Below are 23360 nucleotides of genomic sequence, written 5' to 3' on the forward strand. Positions count from 1 at the left end.
TCGGAAACTCTACGTTTGGTTTAATCTGGATTTTCACTGGGTCTACTCCCTTGACTAAACCAATCTCCTCACCACTAAGGTCCCATACGTCAATAGACACTGAGTCCCTCAGATCAAGTGGAAGCTCCTCCACCGGTAATGCTGGGTACATTTCCACACACACACGCTGATTCACAACCTTAAAGGTCGCGTCATCGTCTCTCGTCTGTACCTCCACTCCTTTCGAGGTACAGTAGATCGTGCAGTTGAGCTTGCACAATAGATCTCTCCCTAACAGGCAAACCGGACTAGAGTCGCACACCACGAACTGGTGTCGATCACTGAAATTTCCTATCCTGATTGGAATTGGCTCCGTCAGTGGACTAATCAGTTTCTTATTTGCCACACCAACAACCTGGATACTTTGTACAGAAAGAGCTAGACCTGGAACCACTGCCGATCTTATAGTCAATCTGGTAGCCCCTGTATCAACCAAAAAGGTTGTAGGGTGACCGTCAAGGTCTGCTTCCACAAAGGGTCCTTTCTGATCTACCTCTAGGATGGCTCTAAGCATGCAATCTTTATCTCTCTTTGAACATGATCGTGCCAACAGGCTTGTATCGTTTTCCTCGCTCACTTCAAACATTGGCATCTGCAAATAAGTTCGAGCTCCCTGCTGTACATTCTGTATTCTGGGTGGCTGGGGAACCTGCACCTGCGGAACACCAGTCCCCTCTTTTATCGTTTTAGGTCTAGTCACTGTTGGTACCGCCTCCGCCCCAGGGACCTGAACTATTTCTCCTTCCGGCTGTATCTGATTCCATGGGTTCAGGGGACACTCGCGTCTCCAGTGTCCAACCTGGGGACACTGATGGCATGTTGTAGTCTTTTTCAATGTCGCCACATCCATACCTATTCTAGGGTCTATTGGTCTTGGCCTTCCCTGCCCCTGAACATTCTGATTTCCCGCCTGATAGTTTCCCTGTCTCCTTACCAACACTCCCCCATTAGGCTGTCCCTGAGCGGTTTGCATCTGAACAAGCATCAAGTTATCTTTCAACTTCCTGTGTTTGGATTCAATCTCATCTGTGCAATATCTGGCATACCGTAAAATCTCATCAACAGGCTTGTTCTGCCAACAAATCAAATGCTGCTGTATCATGAGACTAACCTCTGGCCTCAATCCCAACACAAACTTTGAAACAAACTGTCCCATATCTTTCGTGTCCAACGCATCTAGGCCACTGTACTGCTTAAAAGCCTGTAAGAGTCTCTCATAGAATTCATGTACCGTCTCCTTAGGTTCCTGCACTGTCCTGTCTATCTTCACCCAATCGATGTCTTGTGGTGAGACTTTCGACTTCAACCAAGTAATCACTTGCTCGTACTTCCTCGTCACTAGCGGTGACGGACCACTCAACGGCAACCTTGCATGCTGGCCACAAATCTCCCGGAACCACAATATCAAATAAGGTATTCAAATCGATCCACAATACCTTCGAGATCTTAACAAAGCGGTCAACCTGCTTATACCACTCTGCGGGCTTCTCTCTAAGCCGGGGAAAATCATTTGTAAACGCCACCAAATCACTCCTGCTCCAGGGTACATGCACGTATCCTCCATTCTGCACTTCCCTTAAAGGAAAATTCCTTATCTCCAACACCCCTCCACCCAGAGGTGGGGTCCCTCCTATCGTTCTCCTAGAGCTTTTCTTCTTGGACCATTTTTCTTCCCATTTATCAAGCATCATCCATGCGCGCATGGCTGTGATCAGATCTTTGATATGGGTCCTCAGTCCGGTAACCCCTTTCTCCTCCAGTTCCTGGTCACTGTACTGCAACCTATGACCTTCCTGCAATGTTTTAGTCTTGGACAGATCCACCTCATATCGCTTAGCCAATTCTGACAATTTCTCATGTGCAACTCGTGCTTTCCGAGTCACATCCTTTGCTACGAAGAGTAATTCATCTGGTCCATATATTAATACTCTCTCAAGGGGTAAGTTTCCACCTATTATCTCATCCACTTCCGCCTTTAACCTTACTACATCTATCATCCCCCCTTTCAGGGCTCCTCTCAGCACTTCTCAGCAGACTACCCCTTCTCTATCGCTGTCCTCACATTCTTGCTCCTGCGACCTACTCTCTTCTGGTATGCACATTGGAGCCGACCGATTCATGAAAATGACCCGCTCTCTCTCTGTTGTCATCACTCTTGGGCTTTGGTTTCTCACTGGTGGTAGCCATGATCGTAAATCTGATCTCGACTCATCACAGACCTCGGCCTCTCTGGTCTCTGTTCTCCTTGTCCCCTAGATGAGTCTGACATGGCTGGCAATGGTGTACTCCATTCTATAGGGTTCGGAGTCCAGGCCATTCCACCCACTAGGTCACTTCCTGCGACCTCTCTCCTTACCCCCTCGGCTGTCTGCTCTGGGTTCGCAACCTCCTCTGGATCTGGGTGGTAAATCGAAACAATAGGTCCAATAGTGACCGGTACCTTTAGAGCATCCGGTAACCTCACATCTCTCTCGACCTTTACGCTAGCCACAGACTGGCTCCTTGTACTCTCTGTTCCTATCGAGATCCTTCCTTCTACTCTCGTCTCTGGTTGGATTGTTACTCCTCTAGTCTCTTCTATCTGAACCAACGTCTCTTCTGGGACCTCTGGGTTATACAGAGGTGGTCTCTCTAATACCAACCTCTCCAATAGGCTATCCTCAGTATCACTATCATCCTCATCCTCTGGCTTCACGTTCTTTATCCCCTCCGAAGTGATCAATAAGGGGTACAGTCTATCTCCCTCTATTGCCTGTGCTCTCCATCTTTTCTCTTCTGCATCCCATCTGGCATTCTGGAACGCCTTAGTCGACTTTTTCACTCTTTCCTGGTTTTTGTCTCTTTTCCTATCATGCGCTGCTCTAATCCACGCATGTAGCGCTTCAAATTGTGTTGGTCTGGGCAAAGGTCGTAAGGACGCCATCACAGACTTCAACTGGTACAACACTTCTAATCTAAATGAACCATATCTCGGGAAAGCTAATTCTCCTTCATTTTGAGTCATTTTATGCCAATTCTCAAGCCAAATTATCGTATGCAATCCCACATTCCTTGCCATGTAATGTGCTGGAGTATCCTCAGGAGGAGCTTCTTCTCCTCCTCGAGAAACTACATGTTTGTCACCTCTACACAGTTCTCAAAAAACCTTAAAACACTTCATGATTGACAAAATTCGATCCCACACACTGTTTACCTTTTGATGTCAAACCCTCCAATAACAGCACGACTAACACCAACCAGCCTATCACAGCGCGACACTCTCTGACGTCACCTTCCTTCGTTCGCAGCAGTTCCCTTTCCTTACGCCTACGTCTCACGCCTGCATTCGTCCCATTCATACACTGAAATAACCGTTTGTCCCAAACAAGTTACTTCTCTGGCTGTCTGTCCACAGTCTCTGACTGTTCGTCCACAGTCTCTCGAAATTGTTGACCTCGGTTGGCAACTGTCTGTCCCCGTCCGGCCAGACAGATCGCCTCTGATAGGTTACAAATACTCAAATCCACATACAGAGCAGACACTTCAGCTCATGTATTTTGTTTTACAGCGGGTGCCTGTCCTCATGGCACTATTTATTGCTAATTGTGTATTGGGCTGTGTTCTGTTTTACTGTGATGTGTCATTTAGAAAGCACAGACCGCATTTCAGTCTTCTGTGCCCTGCCTGTTTTTGATGTGAGCTGCTCTAATAGACCGCCTCAGTGACACGGACAAGAGCATAACAATTTGTGAATTACTCTCATACACATTGCTACAGATCGAGCTACAGGATTTTAGTCCACTGCTGGGGCCCAATTTCTTGTTTTCCATTTTATCTCCAAGAACCCACTCTGGTCGATTGAACCTTTTTACTTGCCCAATAGCGTGGAGGGAGCAAACACAATTATCAGAGAATATTTTCCGCAAATTGACATAATTAAGGACTCGAAACTCAATCTCTATTGCTCTTGGGATTTTATTATCAACATAAACATCTGCAGATATAGGCACCTTAGTACAAGGCACAACAGGTAAATAGGCACTAACACAAATGCTACTCTACGAAGAATTTGCATTCGACTAAATATAAACAAAAGTACAACTTCTAAAAGCATGAGGTAGATAACTACCAAGCCAATGTCAATATTAGGAATCATTAATCAAAAGCATCTCTGTCCCTACTCTATGCTAGATGACATCCCTACTTAGCATTCCCTTAAGACCCAAGAAATCGTGAAAAGGTGTCAGAAGTGAAACTTCCTAAGAAGTCTTCACTTAGAGAGAGCTCGATCTAAAATGCTCCTTCTAGCTCCTCGCCCACCTCTTCTCTCTCCAACCCACGGGGCGCTGTCCCTAATACAAAACCCCAAATCATAGAACACGCCCTCCGGCACACCTCCTCAACCAGGTCTTCTTCCAGTAATTTTCCATCCAGAGCTGTCCATCCTCCATCGTCCATCAGCTTGGCCTTGGGTCCCAGACACCGTCCGCACTAGGAGTTGCGATTGGCACATTCCAAAGTACTCCCATGTCTGGCTTCCCCCATAATTCAACTCTTAGACAAAGACCTTTTCTACTAACGAACCAACTGTCCTTGCACCTGCGGTGAGATCATGGGATGGAGAAATACTTCGCATCTTTTAACTTTACAATTTACTGCAGCCCAAAACCTCTACCAGAATAAATCATTTGCGGCCTACCACATTCAGCTAACATAAGAAAATAACAGGCCTTTCTTCTCAATGATATATGTGCATTCGGGCCTCTACTCGGTTAAACACGCTATTAAATCACATTCTAACAATTAGTGCTTTTACTTTCATATACATGAATAAGCGACCTACATGAGTAATTTTAATCATGTCACACGTTTAACCTAATACATTGCATTGAACGAAAACTAATCGTCATGCATTCTACTGAATACATTCACAATATGTTTCACATCTCTAACACTTCTATGTTGCGATATAGCTGATACATTTCTTAACACATTTCGCACGACGCATCTAAGTATACATTGATTATATGCGGGTGCCAACTAACAGTGAATATGATGCACCCCTACAAATCTCAAAATCTTTAGGCGCTACATCACCACCCAAAATCTCCCCTGTAGATGTCTTTCTCGCTGCTTGGACTAATTAGACAGCCTCTCCATAATGTCTCCCGGGTTTTGGATGGGCCATGTTTGTTTGCATATGTTTTATACATACAGTTGTTGGTCGTACAGCTAGGTGCGGCGACTTGAGATTGTATCTCACTCTTTGATTTTGGTCTAACAACACATAAGGGATCCCAACTGCCATCCTCACACATGTCTTGCTACTTACCGGTAATCTTCATTACCCCGATTGGGGTCCTCTTCGTCCCAGTCCTAACATAGTGAGGCAATCCTGCCTCCTGACAGCCAATCAGAACGCTTATAATATTTTCAAAGGACATATAAGCCCCTCCCATCCACCGCCATGCCTGGTATCAACAAGTCCTGACACAAACACAGTGGGACGGAGGGAGGGAGGGAACAGGACTGGGATGAAAAGGACCCCAATCGGGGTAATGAAGATTACCGATAAGTAACAAGACATTACCCCCTCATGGGTCCTCCTCGTCCAAGTCCTAACATAGTGAGGAACTCACAAGCAGACACAAAAGAAGAAAAAATGCAGTACACCAGGGATCCTTGCAAAAGTACAAAACTTAATCAAACAAAGGAGTAAAGAACAGCAGCATGCAAAAAGCCAACAGCAAAACGAGCGACAGAGGCAAGGAAAACAGCAAAGCGATAATGCCGAACAAACGAAGGGACAGCTAAGTGACTGCTCCACAAAACACCTTGACAGAGACCCCCGACTCCTCAGCCCAGGAAGTGGATACAGAATGTTTCGAATGACCCAGCACTAGAGACGGAGGAGGCAGACCCACAGGATAGGCAGACCACCAAACGCACATAGCGAGTGAAGGTGGAAGGAGAAACCAACCATCCCTGAGCCACACCCCCACATGAGAAAAACAGGGCAGGTGAAAGACGAAACCCCAAGTTACGGAGGAAGAAAAAACAAAGGGCGCGAACAACCAAGGATGAAGGAACAAAGAAATCCCCATCCCCAGGCAAAATAGGAAGGAATCACCTCCAGCAGCAAATGGAATTCGGAAGAAGCTAAGGGGAAAAAAACTGGCCCAGCCGCAAAACAACCCCATCCAGCAGAAACTGCAAATAAGGGAAGGCGAGAAGCAAAGAACCCAACTCACCCAACCGCAGCGCAGTGGAGACGGACAACAAAAAAGCCACAGTTGCGGACAACCACAAAAACAGTCTCCAAAAAAGGCACAAAAGGGTGCAACTGCAAATCCCGCAAAAGAGTTGGCAAACCCAAGGAGGCACAATCAAAGGAGAGATCGGTTGTGAAAGCTGTAAACAACACAGAATCCGACTCACCCAAGGAGCAACAACCTCCAAAGAGGCCCCAAGACCCCGACAAGCCTAAACCACAGCCCAACGAGCAGACAAGGTGGAAGGCGAAAGGTCCATCAAAAACCCATCTTGGAGAAAGACAAGAATAGAAGCCGGACCAGCAACCATGGATCCAGACCAAGAGAAGAGCACCAAGAGACAAAAGAGCCTCAACGCACCACAGGCCATAAGTGTTGGTCAATATGACAACGGAATGCCACAGGCGGCCACAGAAGAACAGCCCAAAGACTCCAATGACAGCCACTCAAGAGCCAGGCCAACAGATGCAGGCGACAAAGATAGGGCAAAGACAGGGTGCGGACACAGAAGCGGAGCCGGAGTCAAGGAAAACCGGCCAAACCCGCCCCTCTCCAGCAGCAGCAGGAGCAGAAACCAAGGGTAGTGAGGTCAAAAAGGAGCAACCAACAGCACAGACACTTTTACCCCCCCCCCCCGAATCCTCTGCAGCACCCCCGGGAAGAGGGAAATAGGAGGGAAGGCATACAGAAAGCCCGAAGGCCAAGGAAACAAGATAGGAACCCTCAAGCATGAGGACAGACCAACTCGCAATAAAACCGGGGGAGAAAAGCGTAGTGAGGGGAAGCAAAAAGATCGATCCAGAGAGTCCCGATCCGAAGACAAAGGCCCCGGAACAGAGGAACAGACAGATGACGCAAACCAGAGGACGGGAGGAAGCCGCCCAAGTTGTCCTCATGAAATTCAGATGCCTCTGAACGTAAACAGCCCGCAACGCCAACGGATGAGATTTCACCCAGACACAATTCATGGAAGGCAGCAGGTACAGAGACGCGCACCTGGACTCCTCAAGAAGGCGCAAGTAACAACAAGCCACCTGATCGTCGGGATAAACCAACAGACTCGGAAGCCACTCAGGACACCAATGCGGCCCCCCAACCCCAAGGACAGGCGTCCAAGGTCAAAAAGAGGAGGGAAGGAAGCAGAAAACACACCCCCACACTAGGGTGGGAGAGCAAAGCCACCATACCAAATTAGGAACCAGAACAGAGCCATGCAACCTGTAAGAGAAGGGTCCCAACGAGACAACAGAAGAATCACCAAGGACCTGAGGTGCAGGCGAGCTCAAGGAACCACTACCGTGGAGGCAGACACCAATCCCTGGACCTGCAACCAAACCCGAGAAGGGGTAGAAGGGTCACCCAGCAGGACCTGCAGAAGAGTCAAAAGGGCAGAGAACCGAGCCGGAGGGAGAAAACAGCCCCCAGCAAAGCGTTGAACAGGCCTCCGAGAAACTGAAGTCCCAGAACAGGATCCAGATGAGAAAAGGCCAGATCCAACATGATCCCCAGATCCTGGAGCAAGTCACCCCTCCGCAGACAATGAAGCAGGCGTAAAGCCGAGAACCTCCGAAATGGACCAACATGACCGAAAAAAAACCTTTCAACGGACATACCCCCCTACAGGGAAAATGACCGGAGAGGAGGAAGCAGAAGGCTCAAGCAGCGCAGCCCGCATGGGAAGGCATCACAGCAGAATGAACCAAATCACGCAGGCTAGACCCGGAAATCAGCAACAGGTCAACCTCCTGCAGCTCCCGAAACATGATGATGCATAAACAAAGATCCTGCAGGCACTGGAGCGGAAACATCAACATCCCTGGCCACATGCAACAGTATCAGGAAGCCACAGCACACACCAGGAAGTGCAGAGCAAACCCCTCCTAAAAAACTGCCCCCAAACAACCAAGTCATAGCAACACGAGACCAGGGAAAGAAAAAGGGACAGCCCTAGAGTCTCCCCCACAGCCACAGAACAAACATTATGGCCGCGGAGCCGGATGCCGCTAGAAGACCCCAGCACCGGAATGACCCGAGGCCAGAATGCAAGAAGAAGCTCCCTACCTCAGCCCACCACATGCGCGGGGAGCACATTCAGTCCAAGGAGCAGGAACGCGGCCGACCGGAACACCGGAGTGGCCGCGCGCAGCAAAAGAAGTAAAATGAACACTTCAACAGTAAAGAAAAGAAAAAACTCAACGCACCGCAAGCCCAGCCCTTCAAACTCGGGAACCCCACAAGCAGGAAACACGGAGCACACCGGCATTGCTACCAGCGTCGGACAGCAAAAAAAACAGGCATGGCGGTGGGTGGGAGGGGCTTATATATCCTCTGAAAATATTATAAGTGTTCTGATTGGCTGTCGGGAGGCAGGATTGCATCACCATGTTAGGACTGGGACAAGGAGGACCCAAGAGGGGGTAATGACTCTCACCTCATGTAGAAGTGATTAACATTTTTAAAGATCTCGCATGAGACCTCATTGGTCTCCTGTATTATTATTTGATCTGAGGGAAGACATTATTCACCTTTCAGCAAATAGCAGCTTTCTGCATTAGTAGTAATGGTTGGCACTACCATTGCTGCCACTCCATGACAGATATTTCACACAGTGAGATTCTCAGAGATTAACCTGCACATCCTTTTCTGAATATATCTAGTGGCCCCCTAGTCGCTTACTATATTCAGCCCATGATCGAGTCTGATTTTATTCCTTTTACTATTATGTCATACAGCTCTGCGGTCTGGGCAGCCTCTTGAGGCTCAAGAGTTAGCAGAACCCTTACTGTATGGGTAAGATTACCCCTCACTCCACCTCCATCACTAGTGTGTACATTGACAGAGGGTACTTGTCTCACTTTCTCACTCAGGTCTACGTACTTCACTTTAGCAGTAGACTTTTACATTGCTGTCATATCTTTGAATGCTTTAAATTATTCTTTTTGTTTCCATTATTTAGTACGACTGTGGACCTCATGATTATGTCATTGTGGGCCATCTTCTGTATCACCTGGCTTACAATCATGTGGTCGGGATTAGGTTCCAGAATTGCTATTGCAGGGTCCTGACAAATGCCCCAGAACCTCATGTAGGGTCACTTTTGGCCAGAAACATGTTGACCTCGCATAGGAAGTATTTTTCCAAACTCCCTGTCACTTCTCGCTTTTTTAACCCTGTCCACTGTGGTCACCAGAATAGAACTGATATTCAGCCCACCAGGAAATAGTTTTACTCACATCACCCTTTTTATATACACATCATAGCTCTCTGCCCCTCACTCAAAAATATCGCTCATCTATCTAAAAACACTTTAGCTCCTCTCCATTGGAGAGTCATAGCCGACACCACACACCATTTGGTACAGGTATGGGGAGGGAACCCAAAGATCAAGCATGTCACCTTCGGGTAAGTGAGGGTTCTAGTCCTAAAGAAAGCATTCTCCAGCAGACACCCTTAACTTTCCCTCTTTCCCATTTGTGTACCAGACATACTTTGCGTGTGCTTCTTTCAGTCAGGGAGTAGTACGTGCCTGGTTGGGTTTCTTTCTCAAAGTAGACCCCCTGGTGTATTGAGCCCCTTAAGGTGTCCCACAGAGCTTTTGTCCCCACCTCCTCCTTATTGTTATCTTTGAAAATAAGTTTAGGGCACCATCAGTTTGTTCAACATTATGTTTGTTTCACAGTAAGGTGTCTCATACTATTTATCTCCTGCCCCGTTGGTAGAACACTCCAGGCAGAGATAAATAGAAGTGTGCTCCGATAGTGATCTAGGGTCTTTGGAGGTCTGTGACACTGATCTCACTTTTGAGAGGAAACCAGAAAGTGATCTTGCATGGTGTATGCGTATTGTACAGAGGAAAAGAACGTGAAGTCTCTTATAGTAGGATGCATGTCTTTCCATGTGTCCCTGAGGCCAAGGTCCACCAGCCTCCCTGGATAATTCCTCTAAGTGGCCCTCTCTCAGAGTCGACTTGTCTGCTGTGTTGTCCATAACTACGTTAAGGTCTCCACATATTATTAGGTCTCCTTCTTGGGTCTGCAGTACCAGTGGGATGATGGCTGAAAGCAAATGCACTTGTTTCTCATTAGGTGTACATATGGAGGCCACAGGGAAAGTGGAATCTCCCACAGTCAGCATGAGTGCCAGAGCCCTCCCATCTAGATCCACTATGGCTCCATCACCATCCCTGTATATGAGGCTGAGGGGAAAATGGCTACTCCCCCTTTCATGGTGTGGTCAGATTAGACATATAGATGTGGGAACCATCTGGACTGCACATGTGACCAGTCACTGTTTAACAGGTTGTCTCCTATAAGAGACAGATCTGGGCCTGCAATTTCCTCTGAAGTGACAGGGCAGCTCATCGTTTTTCAGGGGTTTGCCCCCTCAAGTTGGGGCTCAAGATGTTCCTTCTTGGACAGATCCCACCCACCTGAAAAAAGCTCACAGATGTGAAAGCTCACTTTGCCCTAATGGAATCCAATTTATCCTGTTGAAGATAGCTGCACTTTTCTGTCATGTGTTCATGTCACTGAACCACGGATTGATTATTCCCTCATTACAGCTCCTCAACCAAATAAAATACCGTATCGTTCAAGAATTCTGATCAGTGTTCGATAAGGGATTGACATTGAACCCCACCTGCAAACACGTACTGAACACAGATGAAGAATGCCGATCGTAAAATACAGAAACGCTGTAGACGAAAAGAAACTATTAAAATATTGTAAATAATATGTGCTCATGATCCAGTGTTCTATTTAATTCTCTCAACCCCCCTTGGCAGCAAGCAAAGCCTGTGTGCGAGTAGAATTAATGAGAGAAGCGGTGGCATCCAAACGACTAACAAAGGCAACACTCAATGGAGAAAGAAATCTCAGATCTCCTGCCAAAATATCACAAGCAGGAATCCCGAGAACTCTTCTGAGTGATAATTAAAGTGAAATTCAAACTCAGTTCTATATTTACAAAGAAAGTGGCTTTGGTATTCATTCTGCATAAGCACAAGCACTATGGCCCATCAAGCCTCTTGGCACTTCAATTAAAACAAAAAACAGCTTCAAGACCAATTTCCAGAAGATGGAGTATTGTACCTTACTCTGTGCATTGTAAACTGGAGGTACAATGCAGCAAGAAAAAAAACATTCTTTGATGGATTTAAGATGAAGAGACACCTAACCACTTCTCCAAGGCCCCCAAAGTTATGCTAACTAAGAGCGACCGTTACAAAACTGTTTACTTCTCCAATTTTATAAGATCAATGCACTGATTGCTGTTCTGCTTCTGTGTAAAATCTTTACTGAAGCTTCACCATCAACAGACCTACTCCCAGAATTCAATAAAGCCCTCATATTTCTGATACAAAACCAGACATGAACCTAGCGGCGGCGGGCACAGGTAAGCCCAGTGTGGTGGAACAGGGAGCAGCGTCACGAGTCGACAGACGACGGAAGAGGTATAATTATACCGATTCTGTCATCTGTTGACTCCCACCCTGTCCCACCGCATTTACCTGTGTTGGCTGCCACTGCATGAGCCATTTTCTCTGTACCAGCTATAGACCAATCTCACTCCCCTACACAGACATGAAGATTTTAGCAAAAACGTAAGTCCACTAGACTACAGAAGTTTATTCCATCACTGATCCACATAATCAGGTGGATTTTGATTCCAGGGTTATCCTCATGACACCATCTTTTGACACTCCTGCATAAATTCCGGCAAACAGAACATAACTAATAAAATGTCCTAACAGTTTCACTGGATGCTGAAAAAATATTTGATCGTTTGCAAATGCAAAACTTGTTCAGGACCTTGGAGAATGCTGGTCTAGGCCTCAAATTCCTTCAAACAATGGCTGTCTCCACCATAATCTCATGCCTGCTATTAATAGCAGTGAATTTCTGTCTAAAACATTTTTGATCCATAGAGGCACTAGCAAGGATGTCTCTTGATCTTTTCTTACTGATGCTGGAGTCACTGGCCACTGTAATTTGGAAGTCATAAGAGATTAAAGGATTCTAAATTGGAGATGGTGAACTGAAAAACGTCCTGTAATCCAATTACATCATATTGTTGCTCACCTGCCCAGAGACTTCACTTCAAGCCAAACTAGCTTGGCATGGAGAGCGTGTACTGAATAGCACTGTAACCTAGCTCCAACTACCGTGACCGGGGCACAGTAGCTGGAGCCAGCACAAGTTGCGAGCAAGATGTCTCAAGTAGAGACAGTCTCACTCCAACCATCCCCGACGGAGCTTCTTGCCATAAAAAATAAGTTACAGGCACAAATCACCTATAACAGGTTACAGTGCTATTCAGCACATGCAAGAAGAAGGGTAAGTGAATCACTTACCTATGAACACTACAAAGAAGTGTGCTACCACATGGTCCTGAAGAAAGCCCAACGACCCGACAGGGCACGAGAGGGCTGAAACATGTCGACCAATCTCACTTTTTTATAGGTGCAATAGAACAGTTACCCTTCTATTCATGCACCGCCTCAACTTTTAACCTTACCCCATCATAAACATAATAAAAGGTTTCTTGATAAGATGGAGATAATTTTAGACTCACTTTACTCTTACTTTCACAATCACTGATCACTACTGCGAATACCATTTGGTCTCCCTCCAGGACGAGGAAACCATAATAAAAGACCCGATGATGATGCCTTTCACGTCATACTGCATGTGGATAATCAAGATATACCGCACCAACGGCTTCAACATGAATGAGGGTATTTAAAGACAGGCGAACCCTAAGGCCCTGGTTAATAACAGGACAAGTGATTCATTCTCTCTTGATTTTTTACTTATAGATCCATCAACATCACCTCAGTAAGATATCTTCAGGATTCACAGATAAGTTCATCATATCATCTTAATGGATGAACGTAGATATATATACAAATATATAGGTGTGTGTATATGTGCGTATATATATATATTATCTACTGGCGGTCGCCAGTAGATAGTTATAGTTAGGACCGTGTTTCCATAGGAAATCCGCAACATTCTATTTGGAATAACTTTGGCGCCGATTGACGAATCCTCGCAAAATTTTCAAAATAGGTGGGGGGCTCCGCTTCGCTCCTTCCCTGAAAGTCTCGGGGGGATTCGTCAAGCGGGGGCTGAGAAAAAAGGGGGGTCCCAAAACACGTTTTTCCCATGCAATTTTCCATAGGGACCTTTAGTCCAAGCTACAGCCCGAACTTGAAATTTGGCAGAGAGGTAGTCCTCAGGTCAGGGATGTGCCTTTTGCAGGTCTGGTGTAAATCTGTTCAGTATTTCCTGAGAAAATAGCATTTAAAGGCATATATATATCGATAGCTGCGCACCGTGCGCGCACCGTGCGCGCACCGTGCGCGCACGCTAACGTGCGCGAGCGTAATTCTGATTGGTTGTTACATGTCAGTCAATGTTCGAATCGGTCGAAATCAGGAAGTGTCGGCCGCCATTTTGTTTGTTTTCAGTGCGAGAGTGGAAAAGGAAGGTGGCGAACGTGAAAAGGGGGCAGGGTTGACAGTTCCTGACCCCCTAGCCTTGGTCAGGGGGTCACAGGAGGACCCCGAAGGGCCCAAAAAAAGTTTTTAATTTTTTTAAAAAATCGCTGAGTGTGCGCACGGCACGAACTGCGTAACGTGGGCGCGTGGTGCGCGAAGCGCACCGGGCGCCCACCGAGCGCGCACGGTGCGCGGACGGTGTAAAACCTTGAAAAAAAAAATTAAGAAATACTTAACTTAGCATTTAAAAAAACGTACAAATTCACTGAAAAAAAACATAGGTTTCACACACGTTATAGTTAGGAATTAGCATTTAAAAAACCTTGCAAATTCACTTAAAAAAACCATAGGTTTCACACATGTTATAGTTAGCTGGACATTTCACTCGTACAAAACCAATGAAATTCCCCCGTTATAGTTAGTAAAGGGAACTATAACTCACGCGACCGCAATCCAGTGCTGTTGACGTCAGATATTACATCACTGATGACATATGTGTCTTTCTGTAAAATAAATATTTATTAAATATGTATAGCTAAAGGTTAAAGGAAGGAAAAATGGGTAAATAAGTGTCTAAATACAGTGATGTAATATCTGACGTCATCCGCACTGGATTGCGGCCGCGTGAGTTATAGTTCCCTTTACTAACTAACTCATTGGTTTTGTACGAGTGAAATGTTCAGCTAACTATAACATGTGTGAAACCTATGGTTTTTTAGGTGAATAAATATATATATATATATATATTCACTGAAAAAACCATGGGTTTCACACACGTTATAGTTAGGAATTAGCATTTAAAAAACCTTAGAAATTCAGTGAAAAAACCATAGGTTTCACACACGTTATAGTTAGGAATTAGCATTTAAAAAACCTTAGAAATTCAGTGAAAAAACCATAGGTTTCACACATGTTATAGTTAGCTGGACATTTTACTCGTAAAAAACCAATGAAATTCCCCCGTTATAGTTAGTTCAGCTAACTATAACTCGCGCGCCCGCAATGCACTGCTGATGACGTCACATATTACATCACTCATGACATGGTCAGTGACATCACTCATGACATCACTGATGACATCTCAAATGACATCACTGATGACCTCACTGATGACATCATCCAGTGAATGTGTGTTTTTCTGAAAATTAAATATGTTTTATATATGTATATCTCAAGGTCGATGGAAGAATAAATGGGTATATTACTGTCTAAATGGATGATTTCTTTTTGAAAAATTGATTGTGTAACTGACTGATTAAGTGTATCATAGTGAATACATGGCTTAGTGAGTAATGTTTAAATATATAAATATCTGTATCATTTTTTCACTTTGTGTATAAGTGGCTGCATGGGTTGGTGAGTAGGTACATGGGTGTCTATATAGGTTATTAGTTGGTTTTTTGAGTATCAGTATGAGTGTCTGCATGGTTTGGTGGGGGGTATTACGTAGTGCATAGGTGCATGAATGAGTGACTCACTGTTTGTATGTGTTGAACAGAGCATGTGTGCAGGACTGCATGGGTGGATGTGTGTGTGTATGGGTGTGTTAGTGAGTGAATGACTGTCTCAATAGTGTCTTTATGAGTAAGTACATATGTTTAAAACTAGTATATGTGACTATTGGTTTATATATGTGAGTATATGTGAGAGTGAGAGATTGAAAGAGTTCCTGTATGAATAAGTATGTATTTCTATAAGTGATTGTTTAAAAGACTAAGTATGTGTAAGTTTCCGTAGAAGTAAGTGTGGTGGTGTGTGTATAACTGTATATGCAAGTAAATGTATGTTTGATTCTTTATTAGCATGAGTGACTATGTGTGTGAGTAGCTCTATGGATGAGTGGCATTGTGTAACAGGATGTATAGGTGTATGAGTACATATGATAAGTGAGTACATGTATGAGTGACTGTATTGGACTGTTGGTGAATGAGTGGATGTGTATGTGGATCTTAGAATTACTGAAGAGGTTGTTGTAACTGTTATTGGTATGTCCATTCTTATGTAAATTTTAGTCTCTATTTTTGAATGTGTGTATCAAAGGTTTTATTAGGGGAAGAGGAGGTCTGCAACTCTATCACAAGGATGATGTCATCAGTGAGGTCATCAGTGATGTCATTTGAGATGTCATCAGTGATGTCATGAGTGATGTCACTGACCATGTCATGAGTGATGTAATATGTGACGTCATCAGCAGTGCATTGCGGGCGCGCGAGTTATAGTTAGCTGAACTAACTATAACGGGGGAATTTCATTGGTTTTTTACGAGTAAAATGTCCAGCTAACTATAACATGTGTGAAACCTATGGTTTTTTCACTGAATTTCTAAGGTTTTTTAAATGCTAATTCCTAACTATAACGTGTGTGAAACCTATGGTTTTTTCACTGAATTTCTAAGGTTTTTTAAATGCTAATTCCTAACTATAACGTGTGTGAAACCCATGGTTTTTTCAGTGAATTTGCAAGGTTTTTTAAATGCTAATTGTTTTTTTTTTCTTCTATTTTTTTTAACATATTTTTATTTTAATTTTCTTACCTTTTATAAAGACTATGGTTAAATTTTTAAAATTCTTTAATATATTTATTTTTAATATATTTTTTAAAATAAACATGTAAAATTTATTTGCAGTACATTTTTTTTTTTTTATTATTTTTTTAGTACGCGTACCGTAAGCTTACGGTAAGCGTACGGTTTACGCAACGCCCGTAATTTATCTACGCTGTTTGCGTATAGTTACGCAATTTGCGTAGCCGCGCGTACTCCGCGTGGGACGCGTACGCGTGTACGCTACACGCGCACGTTACGCGGAAGTGTCGGGTAGTGACTGTTATGCGCATGCGCGCAAGCGCGTGTCTTTTTTACGCGCATGCGCACTTTTGCCGTAAGCGTACCGTAAGCGTACCGTAAGCGTACGGTAGGTCATGTGATCATGAAACACAACTTTTGATTGGTTGAAACTACTTTCAGTTCTAGAACTCTCCTACACCACACCCATTCCCCTCATTTCTGCTTGTGATCCCTTAGGAGAAGGAGCTGGGTTGTCTTTGTGATACGATGGCAGAACAGCAGAGCTCTTCTGAGAGTGAGGCTAGCACTAGCAGCACTGTTTTGAGGCAGAGAGCGAGGAAACAAAAGCCCTCTTATGTATGGGATTATTTTACTTTTCCTGAAGGCCAGCAAAAGGTGAATGCACCCTTAGTAACTTGCAAGCTGTGTCAGCGTGTACTTTCAAGAGGTAATCCTGACAGGAAGTATTCCTTTGGGAATCATACCATGAAGAGACACCTCAAGGATGTACACAGAAGGACACATGGTCGTCTTTTTGGAGGTAACTCTTCAGAAAGACAAGCAAGTACATCCACAGCAGCTCAGCCTGGACCATCATCTGCAGAGCTGACTCCTTCTTCTGCAGGTCAGGTGAGCCCTTCATCTGTGGGGGGAGCATCTCCTTTTGCTGGCCCTCTGGAAATGAACCCTCGATTTCGGAGGGTTGATATTCGATACGCCTTTTGTCAAGATCTAATTTGCCATAGGGAGACCAGTGTTTCCCTAGTGAACAACAAAATAGATCAGCACACTTGTCGCTTTGAATAATTTTCCCATTCTTTCTTTCCTCTGTCCCTGCATGAACACAACGGTTCTTTTAAGAGCCAACCTTATCTTTCATCTTTTTTTTACATATGTTTTTAAAAACTTTTTTTTTTTTTTTACGGTGCGCGTACCTTTTTTTTTTTTAAAAAAAAAACACTAAAAATCAATTATCACATTACAAGGTAGTACAATTATTATTATTGACTTACCATACCCACTCAAAAAAATATTTATTCATTTGTTTTTTTTAAAAAATTGCTTTAAAAATGGTTCTCTGCCTGTAATTCCTATTTGCACACAGAGTCATGTTTTCACATTAGTCACAAAACGAAATTTCTTTGCCAATTTGAAAGCACACTTACTGCTCTTTTTTTTTGGCAAGTGAAAATCACTTTTACAGACTGACACATTATGAAACCACTTTTTTGATTTTTTTAAATGCACATGTCCAAACTGCTTTTTCAGACCACCACCATGTGTAACCTGGGTGGCTGCCTACATTCCAGCAAGGGCAACCAGCCTTAGTGATGCTGAATGTATTTGCATTACAGACTAAAACCTGAAAACCTGAAAACCCCACTGTGCATGATTATACATGGAAAGGAGCTGGGTGTGTGCTAAGAGTCTGCTTCTTCCCCCAAAAAATCGCTCCCCCTTTTTCCTACTAATGCAACTGTGAAATCACCAGAAAAAAACGCAATAAATCTCTGCCTGTAATTCCTATTTCCACACAGAGTCATGTTTTCACATTAGTCCCAAAACGAAATTTCTTTGCCAATTTGAAAGCACACTTACTGCTCTTTTTTTTTGGCAAGTGAAAATCACTTTTACAGACTGACACATTATGAAACCACTTTTTTGATTTTTTTAAATGCACATGTCCAAACTGCTTTTTCAGACCACCACCATGTGTAACTTGGGTGGCTGCCTACATTCCAGCAAGGGCAACCAGCCTTAGTGATGCTGAATGTATTTGCATTACAGACTGAAACCTGAAAACCCCACTCGCTTGTAAATATTGTGCATGATTATACATGGAATGGAGCTGGGTGTGTGCTAAGAGTCTGCTTCTTCCCCCAAAAAATCGCTCCCCCTTTTTCCTACTAATGCAACTGTGAAATCACCAGAAAGAAACGCAATAAATCTCTGCCTGTAATTCCTATTTCCACACAGAGTCATGTTTTCACATTAGTCCCAAAACGAAATTTCTTTGCCAATTTGAAAGCACACTTACTGCTCTTTTTTTTTGGCAAGTGAAAATCACTTTTACAGACTGACACATTATGAAACCACTTTTTTGATTTTTTTAAATGCACATGTCCAAACTGCTTTTTCAGACCACCACCATGTGTAACCTGGGTGGCTGCCTACATTCCAGCAAGGGCAACCAGCCTTAGTGATGCTGAATGTATTTGCATTACAGACTAAAACCTGAAAACCCCACTCGCTTGTAAATACTGTGCATGATTATACATGGCAAGCAGATGGGTGTGTGCTAAGAGTCTGCTTCTTCCCCCAAAAAATCGCTCCCCCTTTTTCCTACTAATGCAACTGTGAAATCACCAGAAAAAAACGCAATAAATCTCTGCCTGTAATTCCTATTTCCACACAGAGTCATGTTTTCACATTAGTCCCAAAACGAAATTTCTTTGCCGATTTGAATGCACACTTACTGCTCTTTTTTTTTGGCAAGTGAAAATCACTTTTACAGACTGACACATTATGAAACCACTTTTTTGATTTTTTTAAATGCACATGTCCAAACTGCTTTTTCAGACCACCACCATGTGTAACCTGGGTGGCTGCCTACATTCCAGCAAGGGCAACCAGCCTTAGTGATGCTGAATGTATTTGCATTACTGAGTCCAACCTCAAACCCTTAAACTATTCTTTTTTTTTCCAGTACACCTTAATTTATCGTGAAAACATAGTCCATATTATTTTACATGTTCCTCACATTTAAATTTCTCCCAAAACAGAAAATGATAAACGCAACTTCAACAAAAAGAATTTCCATTTCTATTATTCATTTCTTAATTTACCATATACATCTCCTCTCAAACTCTAACCTCACCTTTAAAATTAGTTAGTTGTGAAAGAAATGTGGCACTCAAACAGCAGATTATCAGAGCCAGGATCTCTGTTCTGTTCACCTCTCTCCTCTCAGCAGAACCAGATAATGGCAAACTTTCCCTCTATTTTTCCACACATATACATGTAAGTTTCAAATCTCAGTGCTTCCCCCTTTTTTTCAAATGTAATCACACATTTCTATTGGTTGAAAACCAACCCTTTTCCAAAAGTACCCTGCCCCCAACTTGACTTCTGCCTAGTACCCTTCCCCCAACTTGACTTCTGCCTGCTACCATAGCAACAGCTCATGGAACACTGCTGTGTGGAGTTAGGTCAGAAGTTCGCCACACAATGTTTCAATTCCACAGAGCAAGAGTGCTTGACTTTTCAAACCTAACAGCAAATCCATAGTACTGTTCTTTGGTAACACATTTTTTTGTACCAATACAAAACATGCTTCTATTAATTTACACATACAGCCTAGTTTTTATTCTAGAATGGTATGAAACAGCCAATCAGTTCTTTTTGTTTTGAAAAAAATATGTATGCCTCCATTTCCAAACTGTCTTTCTTTTCATATTGCCATTCTACTGAAAGACACCTCCTGAGTGCATCCAGTTCTCCTTTGAAGATGTTCACAGTGTGGATTGTAGGGCACAGCTATGTCTTCTGGAGTGAAAAGTTTGCAGAGAAAACAGATATGGTGAGAGACCTTGCTTTGCCAAATGTAGACATTAAATGGATTGGTCAGAGAGGGTTAAAGTGGCACCAATTGATGCCATTGGTGAAATCCTTCATGCAAATCCAACACCCTGACCTCATAATAGTGCACTGTGGTGGCAATGACCTAGGCACTTTGACTGGGGTAGGTCTGGAAATGCTTATGAAGGACACCTTTGCACAACTGTTTTCACTTTTCCCTAAAACTGCCTTTGTGTTTTCCAACATATGCCAAAGGCAAAAATGGAACTGGTCCAATCATTTCTGTCCGCAGATTGACAAAGCAAGAAAGCACGTCAACAAATCTGTTTCTGCTTTCCTCCGTGACTATGGTATGGGTGCCATTTACCACAACAACTTGCGTTATGACATGCAAGACATTTATAGAGGAGATGGTGTGCACTTCAATGATGAAGGGAACAGAGTCTTCCTCTTGAACCTTAGACTCTGCATCGGTACTTACTTGTAGGTACCACTAAAAAATCATTTCATAAACACAACGGCTCTTTTTAGAGCCCCCTAATATCTAAACACTTAAATCTGAATTTCATTTATTTTTTTATTTTTTTTTCTACCGTACGCTTACCGTAAGCTTACCGTACGCGTACCCCGTGATTTTTTTAAAAATCAATAAATGTTTTCTTTGTACTTTTCAGTCCTTCTTTGAACCCCTCACAAATGTAAGGGGGTCTGTAACTCTCCTCATTGCCCCCTTTTCTTGTTTTCACTCTTTTTTTTCTGAGTGAAACACACAAAATGGCGGCCGCCGCTTCCTGGTTTCGGCCGATTCGAATGTTTACTAAGATCTAACAGCCAATCAGAATCGCGCTCGCGCACGCCACCGTACGCGTACCGTAAGCTTACCGTAAGCGTACGGTAAGCGTACCGTAAGCGGGCTCAGATATATATATTGATTTAAAGGCTATTTTCTCAGAATCTACTGAACAGATTTACACCAAACCTACAAAAGGCACTTCCTTGACATAGGGACTACCTCTCTGCCAAATTTCTAGTAATTCTGTTCAGCCGTTCGGGCTGTAGCTCGTTCTAAAGGTCCTATGGAAAAATGCATGGGAAAAACGCGTTTTGGGACCCCCCTTTTATCTCAGCCCCCGCTTGACGTATCCCCCCGAGACTTTCAGGGTAGGAGCGGAGCGTAGTGCCCCACCTATTTTGAGAAATTCGCGAGGATTCGTCGACCGGCGCCAAAGTTATTCAAAATAGAATGTTGCGGATTTCCTATGGAAAAGGGGTCCTAACTATAACTACCTACTGGCAACCGCCAGTAGGTAATATATATATATATATATATATATATATATATATATATATATATATATATATATATATATATATATATTACCTACTGGCGGTCGCCAGTAGGTAGATATAGTTAGGACCCTGTTTCCATAGGAAATCCGCAACATTCTATTTGGAATAACTTTGGCGCCGGTCGACGAATCCTCGCGAAATTTTCAAAATAGGTGGGGCGCTACGCTCCGCTCCTACCCTGAAAGTCTCGGGGGGATTCGTCAAGCAGGGGCCGAGAAAAAAGGGGGGTCCCAAAACGCGTTTTCCCCATGCATTTTTCCATAGGACCTTTAGACACAGCTACAGCCCGAACGGCTGAACAGAATTACTTGAAATTTGGCAGAGAGGTAGCCATAAAGTCAAGGAAGTGCCTTTTGCAGGTCTGGTGTAAATCTGTTCAGTATTTCCTGAGAAAATAGCATTTAAAAGCATATATATATGTGGGCGGAGCCTAACCACACATCTCATCCTGAGATCTGATTGGCTGTCAGCACTTCATCCAAGAAGTGTTGGCAGCCATCTTGGGACCAATATACATGATAGCACCTCATTAAAAAGCATTGCAGTTAATAGAAGGTTTTAAGACTTTAGTTACATTATAAATCATTTGTTGATGGTACCATACTCATTTTACGAATTGTGGTATGTTCTAAGGTGATTTCACCATGTGAAAAAGCCTTCTGCTGGGATATCATGATTGAGAGAAAAATATTTTCTCATGCTTTTACCACAGAGGTTTGGAAGGTGATCTATAGGCTAAACTGAGAGCTTATTTTCTGTAAATTCACATTATCTTTCTCAGTCATGTGAGAATGAAGTCTGACATTCTCAGTAAAACATGTACATCCAACAAGGGCAGAGACTGTCAGTTGATTCCTTTGTGTTCTACTGCAGCTTCCCAGAGTGTTCCAAAGAACTACTAGAGCGCTAACAGTCCTACTTATGATAAACGTATGGCACACCTGAAGCCATCTTGCTTGGATTAAAGTGGTAACTCTTAAAACATTTAATTTAAAAAGGAACAAAATGAGGGGGTTCATTTTTCCATAAAAAGTATGATTAGTGCTGCAGAAAGAAAAATTAGGGCACATTTTGAGTGACTTCTCAAATCCTCTTCTATTTCATTAAAAAATTCTGACATGCAGACTGAAACATGCACTTTCAATACCAGCAGCAGTTTTCCCTGGTGAGCAGTAGCTTTACTACAGTGATCTAATGAGCAAAAAGAGTGCTAACATTCTGAATTTATGGCAAATGTGTGACACATCTGAATGCCTTCTTGATGGAATCAAAGTAAAAAACTGAAAGTATTTCCTACTGAGGAGACTGCAGTAAATGAGGAAATTAGGAAACTTCATAACAAATAGGTCTCCCAAGATGGCCACCAGAGACAAAAGAGCCCAAATGTAGCCCAAATATCACCCAGATGTAGCCCAAGTATAGCCCAATGACAGAATGTCCCAGAATGTTCTTAAAAACAACTAGAGCGCTTACTGTCTTCATTATGACAAAAGTAAGGCACACCTGAAGCCATCTTGATTGGAATAAACTGGTAACACTTAAAACATTTAATTTAAAAAGGAACACAATGAGGAGGTTCATTTTGCCATAGAAATTATGATTAATGCTGAAGAAAGAAAATGAGGGCACATTTTGAGTGACTTCTCAAATCCTCTTCTATTTCATTAAAAAATTCTGACATGCAGACTGAAACATGCACTTTTAATACCAGGAGCAGACTTCCATGGTGCAGTAGTTTTACTACAGTGATCTAATGAGCAACTAGAGTGCTAACATTCAGAATTTATGGCAAATGTGTGACATATCTGAATACCTTCATGATGGAATCAAAGTAAAAAACTGAAAGCATTTCCTA

This window comes from Triturus cristatus, chromosome 4_1 (genome assembly GCF_964204655.1).
Source record: "Triturus cristatus chromosome 4_1, aTriCri1.1, whole genome shotgun sequence".
NCBI lineage: Eukaryota > Metazoa > Chordata > Amphibia > Caudata > Salamandridae > Triturus > Triturus cristatus.